Source organism: Corvus cornix, chromosome 8, assembly GCF_000738735.6.
Source record: "Corvus cornix cornix isolate S_Up_H32 chromosome 8, ASM73873v5, whole genome shotgun sequence".
Lineage (NCBI taxonomy): Eukaryota > Metazoa > Chordata > Aves > Passeriformes > Corvidae > Corvus > Corvus cornix.
The window spans coordinates 30599826-30621865 of NC_046338.1; the positions used below are offsets into that span (position 1 = coordinate 30599826).

The 22040-nt window shown below is 50.4% G+C and overlaps 1 long non-coding RNA gene across 1 annotated transcript; it reads left to right on the forward strand.

Moving 5' to 3' along the window:
• The first annotated feature begins 12148 nt into the window (after positions 1-12148).
• LOC109145574 lies at positions 12149-20618 on the forward strand. The gene is made up of 3 exons (XR_005602551.1): positions 12149-12280; positions 16257-16360; positions 19313-20618. It is a non-coding gene; the product is annotated as an uncharacterized LOC109145574 (long non-coding RNA).
• Positions 20619-22040: the final 1422 nt, after the last annotated feature.

Sequence of the window (22040 nt, forward strand, 5' to 3'; positions counted from 1 at the left end):
TAAAGTCGTTGAAAAGGGAGGTGAATTTAAATTAGATATAAGGAGGAAGTTTTTTACAGTGAGGGTGGCCAGGCCCTGGCACAGGCTGCCCAGAGAATGAATCTGTGGCTTCCCCATCCCTGGAAGTGTTGAATGTCAGGTTGGATGGGGCTCTGAGCAACCTGATCTGGTTGAAGATGTCCCTGCTCACTGCAAGGGATGACCTTTACAAGTCCTTTCCAACCCAAACCACTCCAACTCTGTGATCCTCAGGCTGCTGTTGCCAGCCTAACCTGGGAGGTTTGGATTACAAGGAAGATTTGGGAGCTTGTCTTGCACAGAAACAGCAGCAACTTGTGATGCTGGTGTTTGAGACGTGTGGGAACTCTGCTCCTGTTCTTGCTAGGGAGGGAGAGGTAAGAAATTCTACTCTCATAAAGCTTTGAGCAGAAGTGGTTTAAAATGGGCAGGGGAACACCAACTTTAACGCAAGAGCAGGAACGTGTGTTGGAAAAAGAGCCAAGGAAAGGGGCTGGGGAATGAAAATGACAGGAGATAAAACAGAGATAAAAGGCTCAGATGGGCTAGAGAGAGGGGAAGAAAAGGACAACCTTCTAACGTCATCACATCTAGCCAAGAAATTACTATTTTAAAGGAGTCACAGCTTTCCTGGGAACACAAGGCCTGTGCCCCGGGACTGCCATCAAGGCCACAGGACTATTGCAATGCAGGCAGCACGTGCTACAGACAGCATTTGTCACAGAGCTGAAGGGACACCTTTATCGCGCTAAACCATCGCATTCCTCTGCTTTAAAAGATTTCACTGCTGTTGTTACACTAACAAGATCAGGCGGAAAACATTTTTCTTCATGCCCAGGGTGTGTTTGTGCGGCTCCTCAGGGCCCTGATCACAGACAGCTCCAGGCTCTCAGGTCAGTCCCCCTCACCAAACCCAACCTGATCTGAAACCTTTGTAATCTAACAGTGGAAATCCAGGTGGCTTCAGCACCTGAAGCTATTTTGAGGTGATATATGTTGTTTCTACTCGGTTCTGAGATTAGGTTTATTTATATTTTTTTTTAAGCAGAATTGATAGGAAGCTTTGTTAATCTCTGAGCTTCAGCCCCCTATAAATGTGAGAAATATATATGTAAACGAACACTTTTTTTTGGCGGAGATGTCTTGAGCACCACGCAGGGCAGAAATGCAAGTAGCAAATGAGCTACATAAAATGTGAAAACTCATCTTAAATATTCTACACAGCAAAACGCCAGCCCTGAATGTGCTGCCAGCTTCTGAGACACTTGACAGCCTACTTCGTGTCACATAGAGCAAGAAAACAAAAACCACCCAGGCCTCAGGTTCCCAGGCAGGCTGAGCACCTGCACCACATGGGGAGAACCCTCATCCCCAATCAGGCTCAATGGCAGCTAATTAATAATTGGTTTGATCACCCCTCCCGGGCTCAAAGGGAAGGAGCTGTGAGAGCCCCTCTCCAGCTGGGTGTGGCATTTGGAGCTTCCCAGGCCACGGGCATCCTGGTGGGAGGAGGGGGTAGCTCCTGAAGCAGCTGAGATGGGGTCTGCTCCCACCTACAAGCACCAGCACCACGCCGTGGGTGTGACCCGGCCATCAGAGCATCACTCCACGTCTTCCTGCAGCCACTGTGTGAGCTCCCGTTCCCACCGATGGTTCTGCACCTTCCTTCCCCACGTGAGGTCGGTTCCAGCTCGGGTGGACTGAGCTGTCCCTCCCCCCCCCCCCCCCCCCTTGCACACACACAGCTGTGTTCAGCAGCTTCCAGACACGCCTATTAATTTTTGGAGACTTGGGCAAGAATATTAATTGCATTCCAGAGGCATTCGGCATATTTGTAAAAGCATTTTATACCCTGCATTGTGTCTGGTGAAGAAACAGAGCTGCAGAAAGCTGTTCTTTGTGAAAATCAAAACACATCCCCAGTCTGGATGCAGCAGAACCGTGACCTCGGCCTTCTGCGTGAGCTCCTGTTACCAAGCAAATCCCAAAAAACTTCCTAATCTTGGCCTTACTTCATTCCCACTTCAGCCAGCCCTCCCTAACTCTTGGCTGTGAATACTAAGTCCTGGCTAGGAGAGGCTGTGCAGCTCCTGCATCCCATCACGGCCGGCTCTGCAGCATCTCCCGTGCCTGGAGCCACCGCGGGAAGGGGTTGGGATGCACAGGGGCCCACGGAGAAACGAGAGCTAAACCCAACAGCAGTGAGGAGAGCTTTCAGTATTCAGGTCCTCTCCTTTTCCTGTGCAACACCCCTTCTGTTTTCCCAGCCATAAAATTGATGTTTATCTCGCTTCTAAGTGCCTCGCAGAGATCATTACACATTGCAAATGCAGCCATTTGCGGATAAAACGAGCACCAGCAGCCTCGAGACTGCCACGCCGCCCCTTCCCGTGCCACACGGCAACGCCTTACGACCTTTAGGCTGAAAATCAACACATAAAACCAAGGGACCCGGAAACATTTGTCAGGCAAACGCAAAAAACCAAGCAGAGGTGATTCTTCCACCTGCCCCACACCACTCCCTGCTCAACCACGGAAAATTAATTTGTAAGTGAGACAAACCCTGCAGCTCTGCTTGTGGCATTAAGTAAAGAAACCAAAAATCAAGAGAAGGTTGCTACTCCTTGCTCTAAAATGTCCCTCTGGATCTGGGTCTCTTGGAAGGTGCGGAGGGTGCAGAAGGCAAAGAGGGGGATGCAGATGTCAAAACGAGCCCCAGAAGGAACACCAGAAACCCACAAGACACTTCCAGGCGTCTGTGCCACGAGGGAGCAGGGCAGGGATGCCGAGCTCTGGGTCGGAACACGAGCCCAGGGCTACGCCAGCCCCCCACTCACCCTCGGGCTCCTTTGCTGGTGGCCACAGAGGCAGCGAGCCGGGCACAGACCCTTTCCCAAGGCGTCCACCAAGTGCCAGAGCGAGGAAAACTCATCAGCTGGAAATCTTCGGCCCCGAGGAGTTCCAGGGCGTCCTTTTGAAAACATTGCCACCTTGTGTCTCGCCAGACACTCGAACGCCGGTGCCCTGCCTGTGTGAGCCACGGAGGAGCTTTATTCCAGGCAATCAGGGGCAATAAAGAGCCGTGACAGCTACAGATCGCTCGGCTGTGTCCTGCTCCTACTGCTACCTTGTAAAGTTGGACAGCGACGTTTCCCTCATTTTTTTTTTTATCTCAATTTATGGCTCCTCTGCCATGAAAAGCCACTTACGCCCTCCACAGTTACACGTACCGTATCCTCCAAGGCCAGTAAATCACGCTCTCCAGTCATGTCAAATTTTGTGAAATAAAGCTAAATTGCGGTTGTACTGCAAGGCGAGAAGCTGCAAAATTGAGAGAGAACAAGCTCTGCTTAAAGCCAGAAATCCAGCTGAATATGGCTTGCAGAGGCAAGGATCACACAAACCTCCCAGTGAAAGAGAAACTCCTGACAGCAGGGAGCCCCCAGGACCCTCTGTGCCACCCCAGGCTGCCTCTGTAGGGCTTCTGTGGGGTAATGCCAAGAGTTAAAATAGCCCAAACTCAGAGGATTTCACTCTATAAACTGAGCTCCCTCACAGCCAGAACACAGAGAGAGGGGCTGGGAGCAGGGCAGAGCCAGGCTCCAGCAGCATTTATTCATTGAGGCTTGGTCCTCAGCCCGAATTTGGGCTTGGAAAGAAAACTGGGGAGCTGACGGGGTCATAGCTTCTTGTTTTAAGTTTTGGGGTTTGTTGGGGTTGTTTTTTTTTTTTTTTGGTGCAGACAGAAGTTAGAGAAGAACTGACACAGCAGGGTTTCACTCTGCTGAGCCCATCTGGGCTCACTCAAAGTGCTGGGCACTGCACCAAGAACTGGGGAAACTGAGGACAAAAAAAAAAAAGCTTGACCCCAAACCACCCTTTACATTTTTCACGGGCACGGTGACTTGCCTTTTCCCTTCTGCAGCAGTTAAACTTTCATGAAAGCTGAATTAACTTGGACAAGAGCCAGCTCCAAGGACAGACAGCAACAGGATGGAACGAGAGCAAGGAAGACCCAGACCACTGCTGCTCCTGCTAATTCCCCTGCCTGCATCCCACACCGGTAATTTCCAGGGGGCTCCAATTGCTCCATGCACTGCAGCTTCTCCATCCCACCACGACAGAGCATCCAGCCTGGCACAGGCACCGGGCACCTCTTTCACCGTTTCTCAGCAAAACCCTTGCAAAGAAAACCGCTGCTATTTGGGAGAATATTCCACAGTCTAAGCTCAGCAGTCTCCTTCCCTTCACAAGGTGACCTCGCAGCCCACTGCACGAGCCCAGAGCACAAGGTACAAGCTCTCCAGGTGGAAGAACGCCTCCCCAGAAGCAGAAAAGATCCGAAGCGCACACACACACACAAAAGAGGAAAATTATGAGCAGCCATGACAGGGACAAGGAAAATCACAAAACATCTCATGGCAGAGTCTTAGCTGATAAAAACCCAACGTGCACAGCACACAGCTTCGGGCTGGGATACACTTAGTCCTCTCTGAATGTTTAATGGGAGTATATGCATCAGTTAATCAGCAGCACAAGACACAAAGCGTTTTGTACCTCCTCGCCACGTGTTGTGCAATTAAAAGGCTTCTCATTCAGGCACAGAAAGAAAAGTCAAGGGACTTTGGCTGTGAAACATCCATTATTCAAAAGTATATCCATTATTCAAAGTTTTTCTTAAAATCCTATTGTCAGTTTGAAAGGAAAAAGAAAATGAGTTTCTGAAAGCTGTGCTCCGTTGATATTCCACTCCAATTTTTGCTGATTGTAAGTACTAAAACTCCAGACATTTTGAGGAACTAAAGAAATCCTTCACAGTTGCTGAAAAAGGCAACACCCTGTGGGTAGTCACAATTTCCAGCCCCCCCGACTTAACTCTGCCTAGCAGGGGTGTGAAACACCCCGGCCAACAACGCACTCCTTTCCCAAATTGCTCGGCGACCCCAGCGTGATGCTGAGGAGCAGCTGCTCAGGAGGAGGCAATAGCAAACTGCTCAGCAAGCAAGAGCAGACACCCACCACCACTGCCCCCGAGCAGCTGGCTGCACTCCTAAGCTCGGCTCAAGGAAGCCTGGGTGGGAGGCACAGCCTTCCCACAGCACCCAGGAGCTTCCACGCAGGGTGCCAGGGCTCAGCTACAGGAGCTCAGATGGGAAACAGATCCCAAGGGTGCCTCCTGCCATCCAGATGGGAGTGAAGGGGAGCATCAGACCCCACGGAGCCACTGCAAGGGAAAGCACCCAGCTCTACCACAGCCCCTGCTGCACAGGGAGCAAATGCTGGGACAAACAGCACTGCTCCAGGAATGATGCCACCCAGGAGCCACCTGGGCAGCAGAAAATATTCAGCAAGGGCAACAAATTATGATAAATTTGCTAGCGTTAGAATATAAAATAAGTAGCCAAGGTTTTACCTCCTCTTGGAGCTAGAGGAGAGAGTGCTGACACCCCCTGAGAATCTGGGCTTCAGGCACCTCTGTAGGGATGGAACAGGTCTTAAGTCCAGGTGGGTGAAGTCCCCAGGCTGGAATCTGGTCCAGGGAAAGCACCCAGATCAAACATGCTTGGCCAGGCCCAGAGCAGCGGGGTCTAAGGCCAGGCTGACAGTGCTGAGCTGATCTAGAGATCAGTGTTTCTACTCATGGCTTAGAAAGAAGCCAAGCCCCCAGGCTGAGCTTACATAGAGCCCCAGCCCATGGGTGGGGATGCAGCAGAGGCACAGCAAGGGCTTATGGAGAGGTAGAGCGGCAAAAGGCTGCTGTGCTGTAGGGCTGGCTGTTGAAGAAAGAGCTAAGCTGAAATTATTATTGAAGTTATATATCAGATTAAGAGGTAGGGGCTAAAACCTGAAAACTAATTGAGAGTTACGAGCCAATAAAGGCGCTCATTGTTTTAATTTAAATAAACATGCGTGAAAGAGGAACGGGAGCCTTAGAAAGGCTTCTCTGTCCTTGGAGAGGTAAGGCTATAACATATAGTAGTCTCTCAAGGATTAAAGATTCTTTTGTGTGAGTAAAGGAAGAACAAAAGAAAACATGGCAGAGGGAAGCAGCATTCAGTGATAAGTACTTGTAACTGTAATACTGTATAAGAATATATGCTGTTAGGTGGGCTTAAAACCTGCTTCTTCAGGATTCCAGTATGTACAGTGTGTAACTGAAATGTGAAACCTCCAGTGGTGTGACCTGAGCACACCAAAGACACGATTCCGCCAGAGCAAATTGATGGAAGGGTGATGACTGACAACTAATAAATGCAGTAAGCTGGGTGTAACCTATTAAAGCCCTTAAACACTCGTGGGAGCTCAGTGGGTGCCACAGGGTCGGGGTCCTGCTCTTCCCTAATCATGCTGACTATTTTTCTGCTGTCAGACTACCAACTGTAGGTGTTGCCAATAACTTGGGGAACAGCCTGAGTGTATAAAATGAAGGCATTATTCAGCAGTCTGTGCTGACAGCTATCTTTAAGCAGCACATTTATCTGAAGTACAATGATGCTCCAATAGCAGTCACCTGTAGAGTGCTTCCAGGGCACTAAAATGAGCTGGATGTTATCTGCAGGAAGGCTACGGCTCACAGCTTATTTGGACAAATTCTTTGCTGCAATAAGCCATTTTCTGCTATTACCAGTGAAATAAGCTAAACACCCACTTCTTTTCTTCTGCAATGAGAAGCTGTGCGTGATGAGACGAATTTGCAAAGCTTTTAAAGGATGGATGGGAGTTAAAGAACTTCCTCCAGGCTCTCAGGCACTGGCAAGCAGGACCGGAGTTGCTGCTGCAAAAGGAAGCTGGGAGGGGTATTGCAGCACAGGCAGCGCTGAAGCGGCTCGTGGAGCCAGAGCCGATGTGATGCTGGAACAGCAGGGCTCAGCACAGGCAAACTGGAGCACTGACAGATGAAATGGTTTGACTGTTGTGGCTCCACAGTCCGCTGTAGCTCAAATTTCTCTCGTTAAGCTTCAGAGAGCAGCAGCCAGCTCGTTAGTGGCATCTCAGGGTCCCTTTGTTGGCAGCGGCTCTTATAAAGGTAACAGTGTCTGTAATGGCCCCTCCTGGGACCAAGCTGGACTGAGGCAGGGTCACAAGCACATTCATTCTCCCCAGGCAAAAATGCCTGGGAATGTGGCAGACTACATGGAGGGAAGGCGGGAGAGCACTGTCCCTTCCTTGCTGGCCACTGCTGGGGGTGGATGGATTTCACTCCCTGTTCAAAACACACAAATCTGTACCCTGCCATCGTTCTCATTTTGGTCCCCATTTCAGCTCAGACCTTCCTGTCCAGCTGCTGCTGGGGCACTGCTCTGATCCAGAATCACAGAGTGGTTTGGGTTGGAAGGCTCATCTTGTTCCACCCCCTGCCATGGGCAGGGACACCTTCCACTATCCCAGGCTGCTCCAAGCCCCGTCCAACCTGGCCTTGGACACTCCCAGAGATCCTGGGGCAGCCACAGCTTCTCTGGGCAACTTGTGCATCACCCCTGCCATGGCAGTGGCTCCCAAATGGGCACCAGTGGGACCCTGATTGGCCTCAGTTGCTCTTTGTACAGCTCAAACCGTGAGAAGCGGCTGGAAATGAGCCATGGTGCTCTGCTCCCATAACCAGTGACTGCAGCCCATGCACAGAATTAGGCTGTTGCCGGGGTGGGGGGGGAAGTGGCCCCCAGCCTGCTGATGGGGTTGGATAAGCAGTGTGAGAGGCCAGCTTACACCTGGAGATGATGACCTTTCCTGTGGCCTTGTGCCGGAGCAGGTGGTTGAAGGCTTCATTTAGCTGCAAATTCAGTCACAGGTATTTATGGTGATGGCCGTGGGGCTTTGCAGGGAAGGAAGGGGCAGAATGATGTATAGGAAGAAGTCTGTATCAGAGTCTGGGCTTTCCACTCCTGGGACCCACTGCTGGCAGTGAAATAATGCAGGACCAGACCAGCTCCTGGGTATTCCTCTGCTCTACATCCTTGAGTGTGCTGGATGGTGGCTATGTAAATATTTCTGTGGAGCTGAGCCATTACTTAAGGATTAAAATACCATTGAATAAGTAAAAAAATGATTTGAACGCCATCAAATGTGCTCTGGGGGGGAAATGCAAATGAAGGAGCATTGGGATCCACTAATCCACTTCTGAAGCATTATCCCAACACATTATTCTTTAAGAACACAAGCCCCTTGGTATGGGAATGAGCGGGTCTTTATGGCATTGCCACTAAGCACATCACAATTCTGGCCTTGCTGTACCCATCCAGGAGTTAATGACTCCCTGGCTCCAACCCAATGAGAGAAGATTTAAAAGGGTGAGGGGAAAATGGGATTTCTTGATTTAATATTTTTGTTTCTTAGAGAACCAGGACTCTGGAGTTCCTGTGCTGCTCACAAAACTCTGTTTCTACGAAGGAAAAAAGAAGGAGATTTGCTAGAATAATTCTGAGGAGCCTTCCCCGTGCTTACCCCTTCAAGCTTGGAGAGTGCTCCAACATGGGGATGGGTATTGCTGGGGAATGGAGAAGATAAAGGAAGAACTGGAAAAAGCATCCTCCTGGTAGGGACTTGGAATTCTCCCACAGCACAAAAGGTTCTTCAGAAGCAACAGGTTAGGGGGAAGAGGAGGGTTTTTCTTCTTGCAAAATCCACTCTCACAATCCTGCCCTCCCACATGAACCTGCAAGGAGAGTGAGGAAAGAAGATGGACCTGCTGGAGGTCTTGCATGTAGTGTTGAGGCATAACCTACATGCTGAGGAGGGCTTTTACTTCAGTGCAACTTTCCAGAGCTTCCTTGATGCTTAGAGGAGGGGATAATGGGGAAAAATTCTTCCCTGGGAGGGTGGGGAGGCCCTGGCACAGGCTACCCAGAGAAGCTGTGGCTGCCCCTGGATCCCTGGGGGTGTTCAAGGCCAGGTTGGATGGGGCTTGGAGCAGCCTGGGATAGCAGAAGGTGTCCCTGCCCATGGCAGGGGGTTGGAATGAGATGAGCTTGAAGGTGCCTCCCAACCCAACCCTTCCTGTGGTTCTGTCCCCACTGATGGCCTCGATGGCCGTGCCAACTGCTCTGCTGCTTGTGAGTGTTTCACCTCCCCTCTGCTCCAGCTGCAGTTCATGCTGTGGCTTGTGCTGCCCTTCGGAGCCAGCTCACGTTCAGTGTCATCCCCAGCTGCCACTGTCACCTGAGACTGAAGGCACACCCAGCAGCCCTGCAAAAGCTGCTCTGCTCAGAGAAGCACAGAGCACCTCAGGCGGGATGACTGAGGTTTTTCTCAAGCAAGTGGGAAGCTGGGGTGTGACCAACTCTTTCTCTGTACGTATTTAAATGTGCATATGGCACAGTGGGAAAAACGTGCCCTGACTTCTGAAAGGTACAATGTTTCCAGGCTGTGGGAACCCCTCTGCCACCAGGGATCTGCTGGGTACTGCCATCCGAGGAGGACGTCTGCAGAAAGGAGCCCCATCCCTTTCCCTCTGCCCCAGCACAAAGCTCTGATGTAGTGAAGTGAAACGTTCTGCTAAGCAAGGACCCGTGTTTGCTGCTGACTTTACAAGCAGGAGTACATTAACTCCAGGCTGTACTGAAAATGTCACTCCTGTACCATCCAGACAGCCCATATAATTGCCTCTGCTGTGGAGCAGGAGGAGGAGGGTGGCGTGGATCATGGTACAGAAATGTTTCCTGCAGCCTGCCCCCTCCTCTGCTGCCATCTCTCTGTCAGAGAGACATTGCTTCATTTCAATGGCTTTGTCAGGGGATGTTCCCGTGTTCCAGAGGAATGGAGAACTTGGCATTTCAGCTGGCGGCTGCTGCCAAAAATTGCAGGAGTTGGACACCCCGCTACAGCTCCCTGGTGAAGGCTAAGTGGCACAGACACTGCTGCTCACAACCAGAGCTGCTGCCCTGGAGCCCATCAGGGGAGACACGCGGACACGGAGCTCCTCTGTGGTGAGACAGCTTCGTGACAGGGCCTGCTCAGGATGCTTCCCACCGAGGGGAGTGGGGAATTAACTCACCACTGCACGTGGCCTGTGGTGTCTCGGCACTGAACAGGTTCACCAGGAATGTCAAATTCTGTGTAGAAAGTTGGTGTTGAATAGTTCTGAAGTTTGCACTGTATCTGTGTGGGTTTAGTTTGTAAGAGTTGCCCTTCCTGCAGCCCCCGACACCTTCAGACTGTTGAAATTCAACAGGTCAGGGCTGCTGACTGAAGCTCTCACAGGCTGCACCCACCCGGGCGCTGTGCAATCCTTACCCCTGTGGGACCTGCATGCTTTCCCCTGCTTAGAGGGAGGGAAAATCAAGGTGCAAACCTGAAATGATCACCTCAGCTTACACAGATACATGCCAAAGAGACCAGATGCCAGCTTTTTTGACAATTTCTGACAGCTGAAATACCCAGGTGTAGAATTATGCTTCATGTGCTGCCCCCCGAGCAGCTGCTGCTGCTGTTTACCCTGGTTGAGTCCACGTCCCGTGGCCAAGAACCAGTGAGATTGTGCCACAGCGGGCTGGCAATTGCACCACGTCCTCATACAACACCTGCAGGGATCTGCTACAGCATCTGCTTAAAGACCTGTGACAACGAATCCCAAGGAGGGATGGGGCCAAAGATCTGTTGAGCTGAACCCATGGTGGGGCTTAGTATCTGAAAAAGTTTGTTTTAGTAGGTTTTTTTACATCTTTTAACAGCCCGCTGTTTGGAAAAGCTTCCCCCAAGCATCCCACTCTGCCAAAAATGACAGGGTAAGGGGGAAAAAAGTAATCTGAGGGTTGTGAGGCAGAACTAAAGCCCTGAACAAAGAGACAAAAGTCCTTGCAGTTCTGGAAAACAATGGCTTTGTATCCTTACCTTCTGATCAACGACACGCTCTGCTGCCGCAGCTTTAGCGCCAGTCACACCACTTCCTCTGCTTCCCTGCCAAAAAAAACCCCTTATTAGATGGGTGTCAGGAGAGAAACCGCGCAGTCCTGCTGTTCCCTCTGAATTAAACATTTGATTTCCCTGTGTTTTCAGGAGGAACCGTGAACGGCTCACGCTGTGTCTAGTAACAGTCCACTTAGCAGTTGCATTAGCTGCGCGTATTTATTGCCTTCCCCTCCCGCATGTGGCTCCTCAGGCAGAGCCTGCGCCTCCTCCATCGGCAGCGCTCGCCATCCCCTCGTCCGCATCCACAGCCACGGTGCCAAGGCTCGAAGGGGGCAACCTGCACGGCACACACCTGGATCTGCCCCCACACTGGCCCATGAGGGACCACGAGCCCGTTCCTGAACTCCCGTGCGTTTTCCTCAGCGCCTTTCCCCCGGCATGGGCCGAGGCGGGGGCAGCTGCGAGCGGCGGAGTTCCAGGCGGGCAGAAGATGGCAGCAACAGCCCAGCAACCGCGCTGCTTCACTGGGCAGGGATTGCCTTTCTCCGGGAATACCGAGTATTTTCACCCCTCTGGACTTCAGGATTGTGATCAAGGCACGAGAGACACCGCGCACGGACTGGGAAACCAAAGGAGACGGCTCAGCATGAAGAGCTCGGTGCGAGAAGGACCACGTAAGCATCGCCCAGGCATGGAAAGGTGTTTGTTCTTCCGGCCTGGGTGGATCTTTACAGAGACTTCTGTGGATTTTAGCTCCTTCGTGCAGGTACATGAGGCCCGGCAGATTTTCCACATGGTCTTCCCAATACAGGGGATGTTGTCCCATGGGAGGCGGTGGGAAATGGGCAGCAAGCATTAAGGAGCAGCAGTGCTGGGACAGTTCTGTGCTATGCTTCCATTTGGGATGTTTTTTCTTTTAGTCTTTGATCATTGCAGGAGACTCGTGTGGATTTTTAGCTCCTAGGGGGTGCAGGTACCCGAGGCCTTTTGGATTTTAAGCTTGGCATCCCCTTTCCCCAGTGCAAATATTTGGGAAAAATTAAAACCTCACATTTTTAGAGCTCTGCTTTTTCAAGGACAATGGCAAACATCCTGAACACTCCACCGTGGTGGGCGTGTAGGCTGGGATGGGCTGGCAGACACTGTAAGTGACATGTGGGACGGGAGGGAGATCTGAACATCACGCTGCCTTGCATCCTGGATTTGACCTTCCTCTTTTCTTCAGTCTTCTACACCTTTTGCAACATGCACGTAACTTCTGTTTCTGTTCTGTTCTTAGGTAAGGTCACTGGGATGGGACTTACAACATCTTCCAGCTCTGCTGCTGCTTCTCCTCCTAAAGATCTTGGCCGAGTCACCTGTGTCAATTCAGTGTCCACCCTTGTTAAAGGGAGTCCGAGACTCTCTGTTCTCCTTGGTAAGAGCCTGGAGAGGTGTCAGTGAACAGAGGTAACTTTTTCTTGCTAATGCAGCATTTAAAGTGGCTGACTGCAAAGCAGGGCTTATGCTGTTGTAAGGTGTTGCCCAAATGCTAAAAGAAATAAGCGGGTTCTCATGTTAAAGAGGATTTCAGGGCAAATGGCCACAGCACAGGGTTTGGAGAGGGGGCTGGAAGCACTATCGAATTCCCAGAGCAGGGCTTTCTCTGGTGTGTGAAGCTGGTGGCCACTACCCTGTCAGTGTTTGTAGAGGGGACAAGGAGAGATCCAAAGTAGAGTAGGTTATGGAGAGGGAGATGATTGGAGCTGAAAGAGGGGAGCAGAGGAACAGCAAATCCTGGAGCCAGGCAGGGCAGGTACAAGCTCCCTTGAGAAACATGACGCAATTTCCTTCCCCAGTGTGAAGGTATTAGATTATTCTCGGTGATCCAATAAACACCACAAGCCTTTGCAGTGATCGCTGTACCTTGTGGGGCTGCAGAGGAGGGCATGGGGCATCCCATGACCAGGAGCTCTGCCACTTCGGCAGCCTTGAGCATCTCCTCTTCAGGAGGCTTGTCCAGGGATGAACAGCAGAGCCTGCAGCAGAGAAGGCTCTACCATCCTCTTGCCAGGGCAGTGTTTCATAAAGCTCTTACAGCTAAAGCCAAGGAGTACCTTTGGAGTGCTCCAGCATGGTGGTGTGGGAGCAAAGATCTTCAATGCTGGGCTTGGGGGGAAAGCAAAGGAAGCCCTGTGTGGGCTGAGCTCAGGCACACCTGGGGGAACCAGAGGGTGCTGAAGGGGAGAGATGAATGATGGGGAAAAGAAGATGGGAAAAAAGAAAGGATGCTCTGTCCCAGCTTGGGGGGACTGGAGAGGCAGCAGGGTCATTGCAGCTCCTCACAGTCCTGCTCCCAGCACAGCTGTGCATCCCCAGGGGACTGGGCACTGAGCACTTTCAATATTGGGTAAATATAAAAATGCTGGGTAAATATTTAGAGTATCTAAGTAGATCTTTGCAGCTCCAGTGAGCCACACCAGTTGAATACTTTGCAGAGGAGCATTTTGAATTCCAAAGGCTTGGGTTTTTTTTGGTTTTTTTTTTACTTTTTTTTTTTTTTTTTTTGGTAGTGAGAGAGTGCCTTTGCAGAAGCCTGTGGTGGTTCCCAGCAGCAGAAAAGGGCTCTGTGCTGCCATCGCAGTGTGTCACCACACCGGTTTTCCCAATGGGGAAACCAAATATTCAGGGGCCATGGGTTGAGTCAGAGCTCGCAAAGCCAGGGGATGAGAACCCTGATCTGCTGACTCTCCATCCCTCAGTTTAACCACAGATTTGTCCCTTCCCCTCTGGGGATCTCGCACTCCAAAGCTGCGCTGCCATTTGCGCATGATTTTTGGAGAAAACTATTTTCGGAGAAAATAATGTGCTTCTCGGGCTGAAACATCTTATAATAACTCTCTGTCCAGAAGGCAGATGGGAATGTATGTGGGGGAGGGATGATGAGAAAAAAATTGGGGTGGAGAAATCAGTATGGCTATTTGTTAGAGGAAGACCAGAGCACACCCAGCAGTTACTGCTCCGCACAGCAGCTGCCGGACAGAGACCCAGGGCCAGGGCCGGGTGTGGCTGTGCCACAGGCACAGCGTGGCTGTCCAGCCCGTGCCATGCCAGGCGTATTCTCTGGCGCGGGGGGGGCTTGGCTGGCTGATTGTGCTGGAGGCAGCTCCCAGCTGGCAGAGGTGATCACAGCACCTGCGTGTCCTTATCTGCAGGTGAAGCAGCGTGTCTGCATGTGACCACGCCTTTGTGTGGCATTCCGGATCAGGAAGAGAGGTGGCTTCCTCTCACGAAATCCAGCAAGAGCTCTAAAGAGCAAAGTAACAGCAGGGGGACTGAGAGACAGGATCTGCGCCCCGATCAGGGCTCCAGCTGATGTGCCACAGTGAGGGATGCACTGCAACTGAATGGGTGTGATATTTTCTGTGTATCCCCTTCTTCCTTCCAGGATTAGCTCCAATAGGTGGTGTTTTATTGTTTAGAGAGAGAGTGCCTTTCTTACTATGCCATGACCACTAGCCCTGGTGCCTTGTGGTGACGTGAAGGAGAAGGGAGCAGGCTCAAGCTGAGCGCTGGTACCATTTTTAGATATACCAGCTTGGTACTAAATACCATGCACAACTTGGATTGGAATCCTGCAAAAGGGCCATGAACTGACTCTTCTCTGGAACAAGTGGATTTTTTCAAATAGCGTCCGTGGTCATAGAAGTGCTGAGACTACACACCCAGGGAAAATACAGAGGTGGGAGGAAAAATACCCGATGCAGCTCCCGGACGCTCAGTATTTCTCAGGCAAAAATGTGCGCTCACACACAGGAAGCCCTAAACATTTTGGACTGTACCTGCAGAGAGGACTGGGCACTGCACACCTGGACAGTGGAGGCTTGTGGGAGCATTAGCTGTGGTTTGGGAGCTCAGGCTCCTGGAATTCAGGCTGTACATCTGCAGGGCCGTCACAGCATGGGCTCTTTCTGCTACGCTGTCCTTCATATCTGCCCTTGCCAGGCGTCAGCCCTTACCTGTGAGCTCAAGTGGACAACTTGAGAAGCCTTTTGCTGCACTTTGCCACAGGGAGCCTGTCAGCTCATTTCATCAAATAAGCAATGGCCAGCAGTAATTGCTTCTTGTCTCTTCTGTACAGCCCTGATTAAAAACCAGGGGCACAGCCATCAAGTGTCATTGCTGTGGTATTTGCTGCCCAGAGAAACAAATGCACCTTCCCACCACCTTCCAGCTTCCCTCCCACAAGCAAGGAAGGTCTCACCTCAATGTACCTGCCATGAAGGCAGGTGCAACCAACTTAAATGTCTGTGAATGACCGTGCCTCTGCCCAGGATGACTGTCTGGGGGACTGGCCGCTGTTTCTTGGCTGGCAGTGTAGGAAACAGGATAGTCATCTCCACCTTGAAGCAGTTCAGATGCAATTGAAGTGAATCCCTTGCAGAACCCTCCTGGCTTCTGCTGAGCTACCACACAGATGGGTCTGGCTCACTGCATGCAGCAAAAGCCACTTAATTACAGCAGCAGCTCAATTTATTTGTTTTGGAGCATCCTTATTAGCCATCACTTAAGCTTGTAATTAAGGGAAGAATAGGGACTGTAAAAAGGGTACCATCCTGTGCTGCTGGTCTTGTCCCTGTGCTGCAGCAGCCCAGTGTTGCTCCAATCTGCTCAACACCTTCAGGACTCTCTCCCCTCTTGCATGGACAGCACTGCTGTCAGCTGTGCTCCAAATGCCTGCTTTATTCCTGGAAAAGCATGGCAGTGTTTTTTTCCTGGGACACTCTTAACTGACTGGGGTAGAATATCTGATGCCCCAAATGCTACGTAGGCACAGCATGAGCAGCAAGTACCTCCTGGAGGGATGTTGCTGCTCATCTCTTACAATAAATCCCCAGGTAGATTAGTACCCTCTCACCCAGTGGGAGAGAGCATCAAAATCCTTGCAGAGACCGTGGCAGGAAAAACAAAGGCCTGAGGAGTGAGACCTGAGGCTCACGTGGTAACCAAGGGAGCCCAGACCGTCTCCTCAGGAAAGAACACTGCTCAGGAACACAAAGCTACATCGCTGCTCTGACTGTGGCTGTTGTCATGTGCTGAAATCCTTGTGTTCAGTGGAGGTGTGGCTGCTCAGGTGCTTCTTCTCAAGTGCCCAAGATGTTTCTGTGATTTCCAACCTGCCTCTGTACCACTGTCCTGAATCTCCTCCTCGCAATCCTACATCTTGATTGCACTCTTGGGGCTGAAGGGCTGCTCTGACAAGCACCACACAGCCATTTTCCACCCTTCCTGCTCTGAGACTCTGTTTTCTTTCGTATAGACCAGTTTTGGGATTCCTACATCTTATTTGAAACGCAGCCTGAACAACTACCAGCACTGGCAGGAAGCTTTAATCATCTCTGTGTTTTTCACAGGGACTGAGTATCTCATCCATGTCACCATGATGCCTGCTCCTGGACCAGGGCCCACCATGGCCATCAACCCTGTGGGATTGGCTCTGCTCCCAGGAGGTTCACAGGTGAGTGTCAGGGATGCATCTCCAACCCAGCATCTTTGCAGGTACTCTCCTGGTGGGAGGCAGGGCTGGACTTGGCTTTGACAGCTGGCAGCTCCGGTCAACTACTTTTGTGTGGTCCAGGAGGAAATTCCCTAAGCTGGCAGGAGCAGCTCCTGTTTGTGGTGCAAGGGAATGTGTATCAACTGTCAGGGTCTGCTCACAGGACAGGGGAGAAGGCTGGATGCTGCATTTGTGTGCGTGTGAGCTGTCACAAGCTCCAGAGCAGTGTTTTCCTTCATTTATTCAAACATCTCAAGGAACAATAGGTTGCTGGACTGGGAGGGGAGAGGAGGAGTTTGCTCCTCCATTCTTCTGAAGTGTCAGCATCTCACAGCGCTCTTGCTCACTCCTGATTGATGAAAGATCCCGTGGTAAACATGGAAGTGCAGCGTGGAGAACCCCACGGCTGTAGTTGGAGTGAAGAGCCATCTCCAGGCTACACCAAACGAGATTATTTGTGTCCTGGTACAACCTTTGCTCGCAAACAACAGCCTCCCTGGGTAACCACACAACAGAGCACAAGTGCCTGTTTATTTGCCTCTGCTCACAACAGTGAGGGAAGGGAACCCATCTGTTTGGGCAAGGGAGAACAAAAACACAGAGGAGGGAAGTTGGTAACATTTGTAATATAGGCAGCCCAGAGGAAGAACCGTGTGATTCTAGAGATGTGAATAAATCTAGTGATTGCTCTTTGCTCAAAGTTCAAGCCAAGTCACCTAACCGGGAGCCTGGCAAGGAAAATAAGGACAAATAAATCATTCCTTCCTTATTGGCCTCATTTCTTGCTCAAAGACAAAACCCAAACCTCTCTGGCTGAGTTACAGTCCAGTAAGTGCATCCTTTCACTGACCCTATGTCCATCCCACGACCTTTTCTGCACTGACTCATCACAGCATCTGTTGTCGTCACCTCCCCAGTGTCCTGGGGACTGGCTTTATCACAAAAAAAGGACCTGTTCAAAGGCTACATTTTTAAGTGCCAGTCCTGGGCTCCCTGAAGATGATCCAGCCCATGAAGAGAAAGCTGGCAGGTTTGTCACAATCTCGCCTTTGCTTGTTAGAGTCAGTTGGAGAGTTTTACAGATCTGTTCTGAAGGTTGCTGGAGGCTGGTTTTTTTGTTTTAAAGTCGAGGCTGCAGCAGACAGGCAGCCACTACTAAAAGGAGAAATTAAAAAAAAAAAAAGTAATTTGGGCTTTAAAGCCAGCTGACTGCTTTTCACAGGCTGAAGGATTTTTTATGTCTGGATGTTCCTGACCTGCAAGGTGAGGGGACGTGTTGTCATGGAAGAGGATTTGAGCAGCTCCACCTTCTTTAACAAGGGTCCTGTGCTGACTTGTGAGAGCCTTTGATCGGACTTCAGGTACCCTGGCATGGCTACATCCAGCCATTCCTCGAGCTTTGTTTCCAGAGAAAAGATCCAAAATCAGACCTTTCTATTCCAGCACCAGCCTTTCTTCATTTCCCTCCTCCCTAGATCCCATGAGGACGGAAAAAAAATTTAAACTTAGTGCTGCATATACTTTCACATTTGCTTTTTATAAAGAGGTTGGGATTAAGGCACATTTCACCCTAAGAACACCCTATTGGAAGGATAAGGTGCTGTTATCTCAGGCTGCTCCCTCAGTCTCCTCTGAATAGTTTTGCCTAGGTTGAGAGAACGTTTCTCAGCAATTACACAGAAATTGGCCGGTTTGGTGCACTTCTGACACATTCTGCAAAAATACTTGATGTGCCACAAAAGGACTGACTCAATGAGGGGAAAAAAATGTTTCTCATCCAGAAAAGTCATGGAAGTGAAGAGCTCACAAGGCTTCAGCCAGTCACCCCTCACCCCAAACAGTCCACAGCATCACCAGGGTTTATATTTGGATGATGTTCTCCCAAGACTGAGTCATATTTCCTGCCTCGAGTTGCTCTGAAAGGCTGGTGTTTCAGGCAGGGTCCACATTTCTGTCTGATTCATGCAACAGGCCCTATCTGTTGTTTTCGGGCGGGCTTGGATTACCCAGCGCATATGAAAATTAGACCCAAGCTGAGTCAACAAATATTGATCTACTCAACCTCAGGTCACAGCTGAGAACAGTGTTCTGAAGGAGTACTTCGGAGGGGCAGGATCACATCAGAGGGTGAAATTCAACCCTGCTCCAGGGAGTTTGCAACCTTAGTACAATCAATAGGAGCATCTGAAAACGCTGGTCTCATTCGGGTTACAAAGCCTGGGGTCTCTGAGCGGTTCCTCCTCTAGCAGCCGAGGGTAAGAAAATAATCAATGAATGATTATTCATTATATACGAATAATAACATATGAGAAGAGGAGGGGGAGTGATGCTGAAATAGCTGCGTGTCGGGGGCACGTGGGGCTCTGAGCAGATCAGGATGGGAGCAGAGGGAAAAGCAGGGCAGTGGGACAGACTTGCTTGAGATGATTAATGCCCACCCACACGCCATCATCATTCACGGTGTGAGCGTTCCTCTCAGACGGTGACTTGCGCTGCTGAACGTGCGATGTGCTGATTTTCCAGGTACTTGGCCATTTGACTTGAGGGTTTTTCTGAACGCGCCGGATGAGATGCGATGTCTTGCGAGCACTGGAGTGGAGGCAGCAGAGCGGATTTTCCCCACTGCGGTGAATTAAGTAGGACGTGCTGCCTTCCCGAGCAGAGTCCCCGAGCCTCCCGTGTGTCGGCAGGGTCACAGTTTATTTGCTAACACCTCAGAGAAAAGCCAGTTTGTGTATTCAGACCAATGAGGCTGACTCATGGCAGGCCTGATCCCTGACCAGCAAAGTCTCTGGGATTACCGAGAAAATTATTTTCCCAGTCATAGGATGGTTTGGGTTGGAAGGGACCTTAAACATCATCCAGTTCCAACAAACTCTCTAGTCAGACAGGTTTTCCCTGTTTTCTCTCCAGCAGGATAGAAGGACAGGAGCAACCATCCATCAAGGCACATTGTCACCAGCCCAGCAGACAGCAAGCCCCAAGTGTGGAGAGGACAAGCTCTCACAAGCCCACATTTTTGGGCCTGGTTCCTGTTTCACGTGGCAGCAGGCTGGCCCCAACCCGATGCCTGCCCCAACGGAGCAGGACACGGCAGCTTGAAAGGGGCTGTCGGGAGAAGAACAGCTGAGAGCCACAACGATCCCAGCGCGTGTATAAATAGAGACGGAGCTGTTATCCTGATGAAATGAGACCAGATGTTTCTCCCAAATCCCTCCTCTCTGCTAGGGAAAATTATAGTTTAGTTACAGCAGGGCAAAGCGGGCAGCAAAATATTTTAGACCAACTAATGTTGGGAAGTCAAAGGGGCAAAATGCCTCACTGGGGCAGGGGTAGCATGGCCTGTGATGCTCCAGAGATGGATCGGGCATGGTCAGAGTGGGAACTGGAGGAGTCTCTCGCTGCTTTTGTTCTATTTTTCTGCTTCCTATCCCAGTATTAATGGGCTGAGTTTTAAAGCCCATGCTGCGGCCGCTTTTGTGAGGTAGAAATTCAGTGTCAGCACATGTATCCTGGAGGCAGTTGGCACGAGATGAAGGAGGGATGGCAGCAGCAGTTAAAACTGGGCCTTGGCTCTTTAATATTTAACTTTCCCCAGTGCTGGGGGTTTTTTTAAATCAGTTTGTGCATTATCTGCCATCCCCGTTCAAAGAGGGTTTTAGCACAGAGATTTCAGTGCTTAATCCCATGGGCAGGGAAAGCGGAAGAGTCTCTGTGAAGGTTCCAGGGCTCAATCTGGCCTCAATTACACCAGCCTAAATCAGCAAAGAGTGGCCACGACAGACTTTGCCGTGACCGCATCGGGCTGGAGGTAACAAAGTTAGGGGTCAGTCCTCTATCTCTCCCAGAGATGCCTCTGATCCCTAAGGCTCCATCCATAAGGGAGTTCCCAGGAGGATACAAACACTGTCAGACTGGCTCAGAATAAACATCCACCTTGGGCAACAACTAGGGCCTGGCCGTGGCCAGCTGCAGATGCTTAGGAAGGGATATCGGAAGAGGGAGAGTATAAAGTGATCCTTCCTCTGGCATATCCTCCCAGCTCCTGGTAATCAGCAGTTGAGGGACTTCCTAAGCTGGAGGTTGCATGAATTTGTGTAATCCCTTTTGTTTTTTTCCTCATTCGTTTATACTTTTGGCCTCCGTGACATCCTGCGGCAATAAGTTCCACAATGTAATTATGTGTTGTGTGAAAAAGTACTTCCTTTTGTCTGCTTCAGTCCCGGCTCCTGAACATTTCTCTTCATGCTCTTGTGTTGTGAAGAAAAGGGAAAAGGCATTCCAGGCCCATAGCAGACCTCTCTTGACCTCTTCAGACTTCTCTGTCTTTATTTGCCCCAAGGTTTTGCTCTTCCAAACTGGAGTCTCCCTGTTTTTCTAGTCTTTCCTCCTCATATGGTATCTATCCCATCACCTCCACTGTCCTTACCGCCCTCCTCCACGTCGCTTCTCATTTTATTATTGCCTTTTTCTTTTTGAGATAAGATCACTGAAGTGAGACTTGCCCACTCCTGAAGACATGAATTCATTCTCCTGGAAGAAGGTCAGCTCAAAAGCTTTCTTTCCTCAAGCCACACTGGTGTAGTTTGATTTCTTCTACAACACATACAGTCTTGGGCTTAATGAAAATACACATGCAGCTCTCTTCAAATGCCTGGCTTTTACCTATTCTGAGCAAACCCCCAGCCCTAATTTAACTAGAGCCTGTGGGTTAAAATGACATCCCCAAGCAGATCAACTAATGGGGCTGGTTTACATGAAGGGAATTTCATGCATGTGCTTATATTACTGCTCATTTATGCCTTCACAAATCCCCTGAGCACTACTGGTGGAGAAGACCCCCAGCCAGAACAGCTGAACTGGTGAGCATGAAACTTGGGAGTCTCTGATTTCCAGCACATCTTTATTTATAAAATATGTCTATTTTTGCTCCTGTCATGCCCGCAAAACCAGCCTTCCTATTTTAGTCATCCCTGCTCTTTATTATTGTTTATGTTGCCCTGAACTCCACGAATAAAGGCTGGAGAATGGGTTTTGTCTTCTGCTGCCATGTGAATTTCAGAAACCACACTAGCCAGTCCTTCCAGACCTTGCTGTTAGGATGGCTTCATCACACTTGCAGATACAACCAGTCCTCACTTGATGGGAACCAGTTGCTGGTGTCTTGTGCCGCTCCTGCGTCAGTGTCATCCTAGCTTTTCAAAACTCTGCTTTTGGCAGAAGCTTAGCAGCCACATCCTTCCCTCACAACACGCCAGCTCCTCTCCTGCTTCCCAAAGAGGCTTCCTCCCCCTTTCCCCCCATGTCCACTTGTGTGAGTTTCCTCCAGCAGGGAAAGAGCCCGGGCTCATGTGAGGGATGGGGATGTCTCTGGGAGGCTGGCGGCACAAAGGGGGCTGTGGGGAGAGCAGGAGGGAAAAACCTCGAGGAGTTTATTGGATCGTGGCCACTAAAGCATAAGCTGGGAGAATATGTACATTTTATATTACGAGGAGCAGTGGGAATGAGCAGGGGTAGAGAGCATGTAGGAGGGGAAAACTGCTTTTCCTCCTGCTTTACGGCATTATTATGGCAATTTATGCAGATGTCTGCTCTGGAAGGAGTATCCCGCACACCCTCAACTCCCAGAACTTTGGAAACC